The sequence below is a fragment of the Chrysochloris asiatica genome, unplaced genomic scaffold (assembly GCF_000296735.1).
Source record: "Chrysochloris asiatica unplaced genomic scaffold, ChrAsi1.0 scaffold00072, whole genome shotgun sequence".
Classification (NCBI taxonomy): Eukaryota; Metazoa; Chordata; class Mammalia; order Afrosoricida; family Chrysochloridae; genus Chrysochloris; species Chrysochloris asiatica.
Window position 1 is genome coordinate 11,021,863 of NW_006408590.1, and position 10,725 is coordinate 11,032,587.

Sequence of the window (10,725 nt, forward strand, 5' to 3'; positions counted from 1 at the left end):
AATCTTTTTGTATTGTATCTGAGTTCATTATAAATTGACATCTCTTGTTCCCTAAATTCAATGTTGTCAGTTTGATTTACTTTAAATACTTCTAAAGATTGGAAATTAGAAAACCAAAAGAGAAAAACATGATCAGCATTTTTCAAGGTGAGGGAACTGAAGAAAAAAACTCAAGCCTTGACTTGAATTATTGAAGGATTCTATGGGCAAAATATTGAATGATGTGGAAAGCAGTATTCTATCAAAGAAGATAGAAGGAATATACAAAGTCACTGTATCCAAAAGAAATGGTTGATGTTCAACCATTTCAAGAAGCAGCATATGATCAAGAGCCAATGATACTGAAGAAGTCCAAGGTGCATTGAAGTCATTGGCAAAGAACAAGGCTCCAGGAATTGATAGAATACAGATTGAAATCATTCAACAATTGATGCAGCAGTGCAGGCATTCACTCATCTATGCCAAGAAATTTAGAAGACTACTACCTGGCCAACTGACTGGAAGAGATCCATTTTAGCCCATTCCAAAGAGAGGTGACCCAATGGAATGTGAAAACCATCGGACAATATCATTAATATTGCATGCAAATAACATTTTGCTAAAGATAATTTAAAAATAGCTGCAATACTACAATGACCAAGAACTGCCAGAGATTCAAGCCAGATTTTTCCACCTTCTTTTGACTCTTCTGTGTCATTCAAGTTTGCCCAAAGAATCCTTCAATATTGCAACCCAAGGTCTGAATTTTTTTTTCTTCTCTTCTTTCAACTTGAGACATGTCTATTGTGTTTTTCCTTTTAGTCTTCTAATTCCAGGTGTTGCACATTTCATTATACTTTACTTTGTCTTCTCTAGATGCCTTTTGAAAATTTCTGTTCAGGTATTTGACTTCCTCATTTCTTCCATTGGCTCTAGCTTCTCTACACTCAAGATCAAGTTTAAGAGTGTTTTCTGACATCCATTTTTGTCTCTTCTTTATTTTCTATGTTTCAATTTACTTTTGCTTTCTTCTTGTATGATATTCTTGATGTTATTCCACAACACTTTTGGTCTTCAGTCACTAGTGCCTAATGCATAAAATCTGTTCTTGAGATGTTCTCTATACGCAGGTGGAATTTTTGCAAATCAATGAATATATTTCAGGTGATAATTTTGGTTCTTGTGGAGTTGTGTTAATATTCTTTGGCTTCAACCTGAACTTGCATGTGAATAATCGATGGTCTGCTCCAAAGTCTGTCCCTGGCCTTGTTTTGGCTGATGATATGGACTCTGTCTCTTCCCACAGACGTAGTCAATTTGACTCCTGTGTGAAGTCCTTAGTGAAGTCCATTTGTATAGTCACCTTTTAAGTTGTTTTAAAAAGGCATTTGCAATGAATAAGCCATTGATTTGCAAAAATTCTGTCATGTGATCTTCAGCATCATTTCTATTTCCAAGACCACATTTTCTATACTGGTCCTTCCTCTTTGTTTCCAACTTCCTCATCGTAATCACCAGTAATTATCAATGCAACTTGATTTCATGTTTGATCAATTTCAGACTGAAGAAGTTGGCAGAATTCTCCAATTTTAACATCTCTGGTTTTAGTGGTTAGTATGTAGGATGGGGGTTAGGGAAGGGAAAAATCTGACAGAGGGACAAACTGAGCCCAGACATCATTGTGGAAATGTTTAGGGGACAGTGATTAATCCATTTCTGTATTGCAGAGAGCAGGTGAGAGGAAACAGTGGGTGGATTTAGCATGCTGTTTTTTTTTTTTAAAGTTTGCCTCAGGCCTTCCCCATAAAATGTTCCATTTGCTTGTGGTGTGCTTCCCACTCACACACCACAATGCTTTGCTGAGTATTTCATAATGCTTCTATCTCTCCTTCACAATATTTGTCACAATGCAATTAAATAATAATTGTGTCACTTGCTTGATATTTGTTACTCTTGGTAGAACATACATTCCATGAGGATGGAGCTCTCATTTGTCTTGTTCGTGGAGATATTCTCACTACCTCACATTCCATCATGCACAGGAGAGATACATGAAAAATACTTGGATATTGAATTAATGCATGAACGAATAAATCATTAAAAACTTATAGTGACTTAAGTGGAGGACCCACAGAGCTATTAAGTTTGCTGACCCATGGCAATAGAGCCGAGTGCCTTCAGGCTGAGGCTTATGGTGGAGTGGTGTGTCCTGTGGGCATGTATCAGCCGCTGATGGAACAACTGTGCCCTGAGCATTTTCTGATCCTGTATTGTAATTGGTTAACTTCACTAATAAACTCGTAAGTGTAAAAAAAAAAAAAAAAACTTATACTGATTGTTGTTGTTAAGTGTCATCAAGTCGGTTCTGATCCATAGTGACTCTGTATAAGGTTTCCAGCTGGTGAGCTTAAGCCACCAACCTTGTGGTTCAAAGCAACTTTGCATTAGCTCACAGTGCAACACCAGGACTCCATATATTTATTGATTAGTAATGCATAAACTAACAATTATTATTACTACTAATATAGCAATAATAATGATAACTAATAAATATTAGTAATGCATAAACTAAGGAGCTCTGGTAGCATAGTGGTTACGAGTCAGGCTGCCGACCTCAAGATCAGCAGTTCAAAACTACCAGCGGTTCCATGGGAGAAAGATGAGGCGTTCTGCTCCTGTAAAGATTTACAGCCTCGAAAATACTGTGCAGGTCACTATGAGTCAGAACCGACTCCACGGTACTCAACAACAACAACAATGCATTAACTAAGTAATATGTCTGGAAGTGAAGATTGCAGTTGAGTTGTAGAAATAAATGAGTTATTCTCTAAAAAAATTGGATTTCATTAGATAAGCAATGCAGTTTCATTTATTTCTTTATCAGAGTCTAATAAGTAATAACTTAGTGTCTATTTTGTGCTGACCATTCTGTTAAATAATGTGGTGTTAGTGATTTACTTAATATTTTCCTTCTAGCCACAGCCTTTGAAATTCCCACCATGTGACTGGGTAAGACCATGCAAATAGGATGTATGAAATGCTAACTTGGAGACTGACCAATCTTGCCATCCCAATGAGCATATAATGAACCATCTCTGAAGCAGAAACAGCGATTTCACTACCATCAAGAAGGAGCAGCCAGGAGTGGAGCACATCCTTTGGAAACCAAGATCCCTGTACACTGAATCTGCTTGATCCCAGAGAAGGATCTGTGACACCAGAGGACTAGCAGAGAACCAGCAGAGGTAGTAGCACTAAAAGACTGAGCAGCAGGCTTCCTGGCCCACACAGTGAGTAAAACTGAATGCCTTCAGGCAGAAGGCTAGCTTGCAGAGTGGATTGTATTCACACACTTAATTGGGAGAGCTAGGTTTGCTAAACAAAAATCCTCACAACAGGAGCAATAAATAGCATCATGATAAATGGAGAAATAATTCAAGCTGTCAAAGACTTCATTTTGTTTGGATTCACTATCAGCATTCATGGAAGGAGTAGTCATGAAATCAAACAATGTATTACATTGAACAAATCTGCTGCATAAGACCTCTTTAATGTGTTAAAGACAAAGATATCAGTTTGAGGACTAATGTGGGCCTGATCCAAGTCATGGTATTTTCACTAACCTAATATGAATGTGAAAGTTGGACAATAAATAAGGAAGACCATAGAAGAATTGATACATTTGAGTTACGACATTGGAGAAGAACATCAAAAATACCTTGGACAAATCTATGTTGGAAAATGTACAGCCAGAATGCTCCTTAGAAGCTAGGATAGTAAGGTTTCTTCTCTCATACTTTAGACATGTTATCAGGAGTGACCCATCCTTGGGCAAGGACATCGTGCATGGTAAAGTGGAAGGTCAACAAAAAAGAGGAAGTTTCTCAATGAGATGGATTGGTACAGTGCCAACAGAAATGGGCTCAAGCATAACAATGATTGTGAGGATAGCACAGGACCAGGCAATGTTTCACTCTGTTATTCATAGGGTACCTATGAGTAGGAACTAACTCAATAGTACCTAACAACAACAAGGCCTGACAACTCATAGAGTTAGAGCTGAGCACCTTCAGGCTGATGCTTATGGCCGAGTGGAATGCCCCTTTGGGCATTTATTGGCAGTGCTAAAGGAGCTTTGTTACATTGCCTGAGCTGAGCTGAGGCCAAGGAATCTCGTGACTGAAAGACCAAGGACCAGAGAGGTGTGCCTGGTCAGAACTGTATAATGAGCATTTTTTATCTGGAATTGTAATCTGTTAACTTTCCTAGTAAACCCATCATTGTGAATATTGTCCTTTAAGTTCTGTGTGGCCATTGTAATGGATCATAGAACCCAGCAGAGAAATAGAAAGTGCTGTAGGAGGAACAGTTGGTGTCAGAATTGGTAAAGAAAGTTGATAAGTAGAGCCATGTCTGACCTCTGCCTCAGAGAATTTGGCCTTGGGTATGCTGTTGAGTTTGATTCTCCTTCTCTCTGGTGGAGTCAGAGGATGTCAGATGTGGTCCCACACCATTCTTAAAAATACCAAGCTTAAAAAGATCATTAGTAGACTCTACCGGTATTTTTTAGAATGAGGTAGGAAACAGATAAATATATAATTATAATAAGAACATGGGAAGATCTTTATTAAATGTTCTAAGTGTGTGATAACACAGAAATAGGATAATTTATTCTGCTTTTGGAGGTGATGGGACAGGGAAATTGCCCTAAAAGAGATGACATCTCAGTTAGGGATTTAAGAGTAAAGAGAACTTTCCAAGGAAAGGGGTGATGGGGAAAGTGCATTATGGGGATTTCTCTTTTCAGCAATATTGTTATTGTTGTTGTTAAGTGCCATCAAGTTGGTTCCGATTTATAGCCACTTTGTATAGGGTTTCCTAGGAGTAGCTGGTGTGTTTGAACTGCCAACCTTGTGGTTCACAGTTCTGTGTTGATCCTACACCAGGAGTCCATTTTCAGTAATATAGGGGACTGAATAGTCTAAAAACTCTTCTGCAAAATGAAACAAAACAGAAAGAAAAGAGAGAAGAAAAAAATACTGGATAAAATATTAAGTAGAACTCTCTTAAGAAACGTAAGTGATATTACGAGAAAAGAGGGGGAATCCTCAAGTGTTAAATTCAAAGTTGGAATACCAACCCAGAGGGAGAAATGACAACTAAATTTGATAGCTCCTCTAATTATCCAATAATCTAGATTTTGTTGTGGTTGTGTTTTGTTTGCTTTTGATAGCTGCACTTGTGATAAATGAAAGCAAAAGATAAAGGCTTGAGTATGCTCAAGAAGGGATTCAGAGCAGACATTTCTACATAAAATTAAGACTCAAGAGGGCTACTGGCATCAGTGAAGGAATATCGAGGAGAAGAGATCCGCTCATTAAGAGGATTGACGAGGAAGGAGGTCTGTCTCAGCTTTGGTTCTGAGTCGAGAACTCCGCCCCCTGCAAAGTCAATTTCTATAAGCAAGTCCTCATGAAAACTTGGGTCTAAATTTATGCTACATATATGGTACAAAGGAGTCCTGAGTGTGGCGCTGTGGGTTAATGCGCCAGACTGCAAACCCATTTGAACTGCAAGATTGGCGGTTCAAGCTCACCAGCTGCTCCTCGGAAACACTATACGGCTCACTATGGGTCGGAATCGACTTGACGGCACTCAACAACATATGGTACAAAGGAGTCCTGCTTAGGAGAAGCACTGGACTACTAACCACAAGATTGGCAGTTTAAACCCACTAGCCACTCCTTGGAAACCCTACCAGATTGCTCTGAGTTGGAACCAATTCAATGGCACTTGACAATAACAACAAGAAGTGATACAAAACACCTCAAACCAGTTATCAAAAGAAGTTCCTGAGTTAGTTCTCTCAAGTAACTGGTAGAAGCCAGCATTAATCTTCCCTGGTGGATTTCCATTTAAATCTACCCACAGAGAATACCCATAATGTTTTAATGATCAGATGAATATTAATCACAATATACAGGAGAAATTTGCTGTTGTTTTTAGGTGCCATCGAGGCAGTACCGACTCATAGCGACCCTATGCACAACAGAATGAAACACTGCCAAGTCATGGGCCAACCTCACTACTGTTGCCACACTTGAGCCCATTGATGCTGCCACTTTGCCAATCCATCTCACTGGGGGCCTGCCTCTTTTTCTCTGACCCTCCACCTTACCAAACATGATATCCTTCTCCAGTGAATGGTCCCTCCTGACAATATGTCCGAAGTATGAGACATGAAGTTTGGCGATCCTGGTCTCCAAGGAACACTCTGGCTGCACTTCTTCCAACATAGATCTGTTGGTTCTGTTGGCAGCCTACGGTACTTTCATTATTCTCCTCCAACACCATAACTCAAAAGCATCAATTCTTCTACAGTCTTCCTTTTTTTCACTGTCCAAGTTTCCCATGCCTATGAGTTTATTGAAAATACCATGGCTTGGGTCAGGCACACCTTAATCCTCAAGCTGACATCTTTGCTCTTCAACATGAGAAATATACAAATAAAATCTTAAGATACTTGATCCACAGCTGCAGAATAAAGACTGCATGTTAAAAATATAATGACAAAACATGGCCAAGTAGATTCGGATAAGAATTAAATAAAACTTCCAAAGATAAAAATATTTATACAGCAGTAGAAATGAAAATCATTTAAAACTAAACTTTCCTAGCTGAAGAATTATTTGATTTGATGATAGATCTGAAAAAATAATCTATAATGAAGCACAGAAGCTCAACATATGGGAAATATGAAAGAAATATTAAGAGACATCAAGGGATGAAAGAGGAAGTTGGTTGTTGATACGATGAGAAAAACTAACAAATGTCTAAGTGGAGGTTCAGAGGAGAGAATAAGAGATTGGAAAAAGCAATATTAAAGAGATATATAGCAAGAATTGGAGCCCTGGTGGCATAGTGGGCTACATGTCTGGCTGCTAACCACATAGTCAGCAATTTGAATCCACCATCCACCCCATGGGAGAAAGATGAGGTCAGTTCCAACACTCTCTGTTCATGCACCAACCCCCAATTGTGGCTACGTTTGAGCCCATTGTTGCTGCCACTGTAACTCATTGGAAGTCTTCTTTTTCACTGACCCTCCACTTCACCTAGTGTGATGTTCTTCCCCAGATAACATGTCCAAAGGATGAGAGATGAAGTCTCACCAGCCTTGTTTCTAAAGGGCATCTTATCACATTACTTCCAAGACAGAGGTCTTTAGACCAGTCCATGGTACTTCTCTGACAAAGGGTTCTATTCTTAGTTAAATAGCATATAAAGAATTGTGTTGTTGTTAGTGCCGGCCATGTGGCTAGTGGCCCAATGCATAACACACTTCTCTACCAGGGCTCCTTATACAAAGAATGTTGTTATTGTTCAGTGGCATCAAATTGGTTCCAACACATAGTGACCCTGCATAGGGTTTCCAAGGAGTGGCTGGAAGGTTTAAACTACTGACCTTGTTGTCATATCCTACAGCACCACGCCAGGACTCCATGCAAAGAACAGAACCCTTTAAAAAGGAATAATTTAACATATTAAAAAAATATGCTCATTAAAAGGCACTATATAGAGAAGGAAAGATACAAATAATCCATATCCAGAACATGTAATAAAGAACTTCTACAGTTCAAGACAAAAAATATAATAAAAAACTTCCAGAAGCTATCATTTCACAAAGAAAGAAGCACAAATGACATGAAACCTATGAAACTGAAAATTAAAACCACAATGGAATAGCAATCACACTACCAGACTGGAAAGCATTTCAAACTTTCAAATTGCCAAGTGTTCTCTAGGAAGTAAGGGCAATGTGGACTGTCATATGCCACAAGTGGGTGTGCAAATTGGGCCACTTTACCAAAGAGAGTAAAAAATGTCCTCTCGGTAAGAAACAGAATTACTAATGCTAGGTAAATAATGGCAAGCAACTCTTACTTACAGACCCAAAGAAAACATGAACAAAAGTATTTATGAGCAAAAAATGGTTTCCAGTTGTTTAATCCTTATATAAATGGGAATTTGAGAATAACTTGTTAAGAAAAATAATAAAAGGATAAAGACACCATTGGTAACTTTCATGCATTAAAGACAATGCCTCTTACATGATAGTTGAAAACAGACATACCTGGTTTTGAACCAGTGTTTGTTAATTTCCTCATAACCTTGGGTAAGTTGCTTATACTTTCTAAGCCTTGCTCTTTGCCTCTTAGACTGAGGCTTTAAGACGTATTTTACAGATTATTTGAGAATTAGCTAAGTTATATGTAAAATACCCAGTAAGTAATGCTCCATGAATGCCAATTACTATTGCTGTTCAATTGACCAGATTGCACAGGACCCTAGGAAGGGTAGGAAAGGAAAGAGAGCCAGCTATTTACTGAGTATCTTCAGTTTTTCATTCACTCGTGTGGTGCTGTGGGTTCATGTTCTACATTGCAAAGTTGATTTGAACTGCAAGGTTGGTGGGTTCAAGCTCACCAGTCACTCCTTGGAAACCCTCTACAGGGTCACTATGGGTCGGAACTGACTCAACAGCACTTAACAACAACTGCAAGAGGAGGAAAGATAAAATCTTTAGGGCTGGGTAAATTCAAATTAGAAAAGAGTATTCCCTCCAGGTACAATGTGACATGCAGGTATGAGGGGTGTGGTAGAAAGAACACAGGACTTAGAGACATATGACCTTCATTTGAATCTTGCCTCCACCACTGGATTTCTAACCTTGGGCAAGTCCCTGCTCTGTAGATCTCAATGACAATAATAATGTACCAGATTGTTGTGAGGATTAAAAGAGACAACATGCACAAAATTTCTGATCTGCAAAGGATTATACCAATGTCTTCACATCAATAGAACCAATACATTTTATTTTATTTTTCATCCTTCTCTTGGCAGAATATCCCTCTCTGGGCACTTTTTTTGGCACCTCCATGTTCTTTTGCTACTTCTGGGATTCCTGCTTTCTAACCTTTCCTCTCATTCATCAAAAGTTATCCTATCCTTCCCAACTCCCATATCCTCAGGGTCTTGTTAAAGCACTGGCTGATCTGAAGAATCAAACTGTACTTCTATCAGTATATAGGAGTCCCTAGGTGGTGAAAAGCTTAATGCACTTGACTGCTAACTGAAAGCTTGAATGTTTAATCCACACAGAGTTACAGAGCTGCCTCAGAAGAAATGTCTGGTGATCTAATTGCAAAAACAATCCTCAGCCACTGAAAACCCTGTGGAGCACAGTTCTACTCTGATGCACATGGACAGCATGAGTTGGAGTTAACTTGAAAGCAACTGGTTTCATTAACGGCTTTTCCATGGATGGTCATGGACTTCTCAACCCCCATCTCCATCTTGTTATTATGTTGGAATTTTAAAGATGAATTTTTCAGAGGGAAAATCCTTTAAAGAAAGTACTAGCAAATGTTCAAAATTTTAGGTGATGTGGCAGACTGTTGGGTGAGATCCACTGGAGTGAAACAAGCCTTTTGGCTTCCTCATATGATAGCCTAAGGCATCTTCTTTCTAACTTATTCCCTGTGTTAAGCATGATGCTGTCTCTAGTAGAAATAGATATAGTTTTAGACCTTGGCACTCAAGAACAAAACATCAAAGATAATTATTGTTATTAGGTGCCATCAAGTCGACTGTGACTCATAGCAACCTTATGCACAACAGAATGAAACCCTGCCCAGTTCTGTGTCATTCTCACAATTGTTGTTAAACTTGAGCCCATAGTTGCTGCCACTGTGACAATCCATCTCTTCTAGCTGGCCCTCCACTTTACCTAGCATGATGTCTTCCTCCAGGGACTGTTCCATCCTGGTGATATGTCCAAAGTATGAGAGATGTTGTCTCATCATCTTGGCCTCAAAGGGGCAATTTGTCTGTACTTCTTCCAACACAGATTTGTTTGTTCTTCTAGAAGTCCTTGATGTTCTTTGTCTTGAGTCTTAGTCTTGGAAGGGGGTTTGCCCTGAGGGGACCTGACCACTTGGCTTGATGTCTCCTGGGTGAGCAACTTGCTTGTTCTTGTAGTAATCAGTCGAACTGCCTTTATTGTTTTGTATTTTTCCTGTCGATCTTTCTTTCAAGACGTATCTTCTGTTCTTCTAGCTGCTCCAGGCTGGTCTGCCTGTCCTTTCAAGTGGAAATTTCCCACTTCAGAAGATTCTGGATGGGGTTCAGGATTCCACCTATGGTCTTATGTAATGCAGAGGCTCTGCAGGAAGCCTCTTTCACTGGGTACGTTGTAGCCCCATTTTAGGTATTCCAATACATTATAGGCAGAAGACAGACTTACAAGCTTTCTATGGTGATATTTCTGGCAATTCTCCTCCCCTCTAGTGTCTATTTTATAATGGTATGTCAGGGAAACCAAGACTCAAAAGACAGCCAAGCATCCCCCCTTTTCCCCATTCCAACCATGTCTCAATCCCAGTATCCCAGAGCCCTGTTGTTCTAGGTTGTGCATACATCATTATTTACCTCTCTTCCCACTTAGTCCATGCAAACCTGCCTAATTGTTTTCCTGTTTTGTTCTTCCAATTCCCTCCCCCTTCTTGTGTATTACCCCCTCCTTAGCACCCAAACTATCCTGTGTCTATTCCCTGCCCTGTGCTCCACCTTCCCCACCTCACTCCACTCCCCACATCCCAGTAACCAGTAAAGAATCACCCACCCCTTTAGTATGAGTTCTTTTTCGTAAGTCTTTTACAGTAGTGGTCCTATGCAGTATTTCTC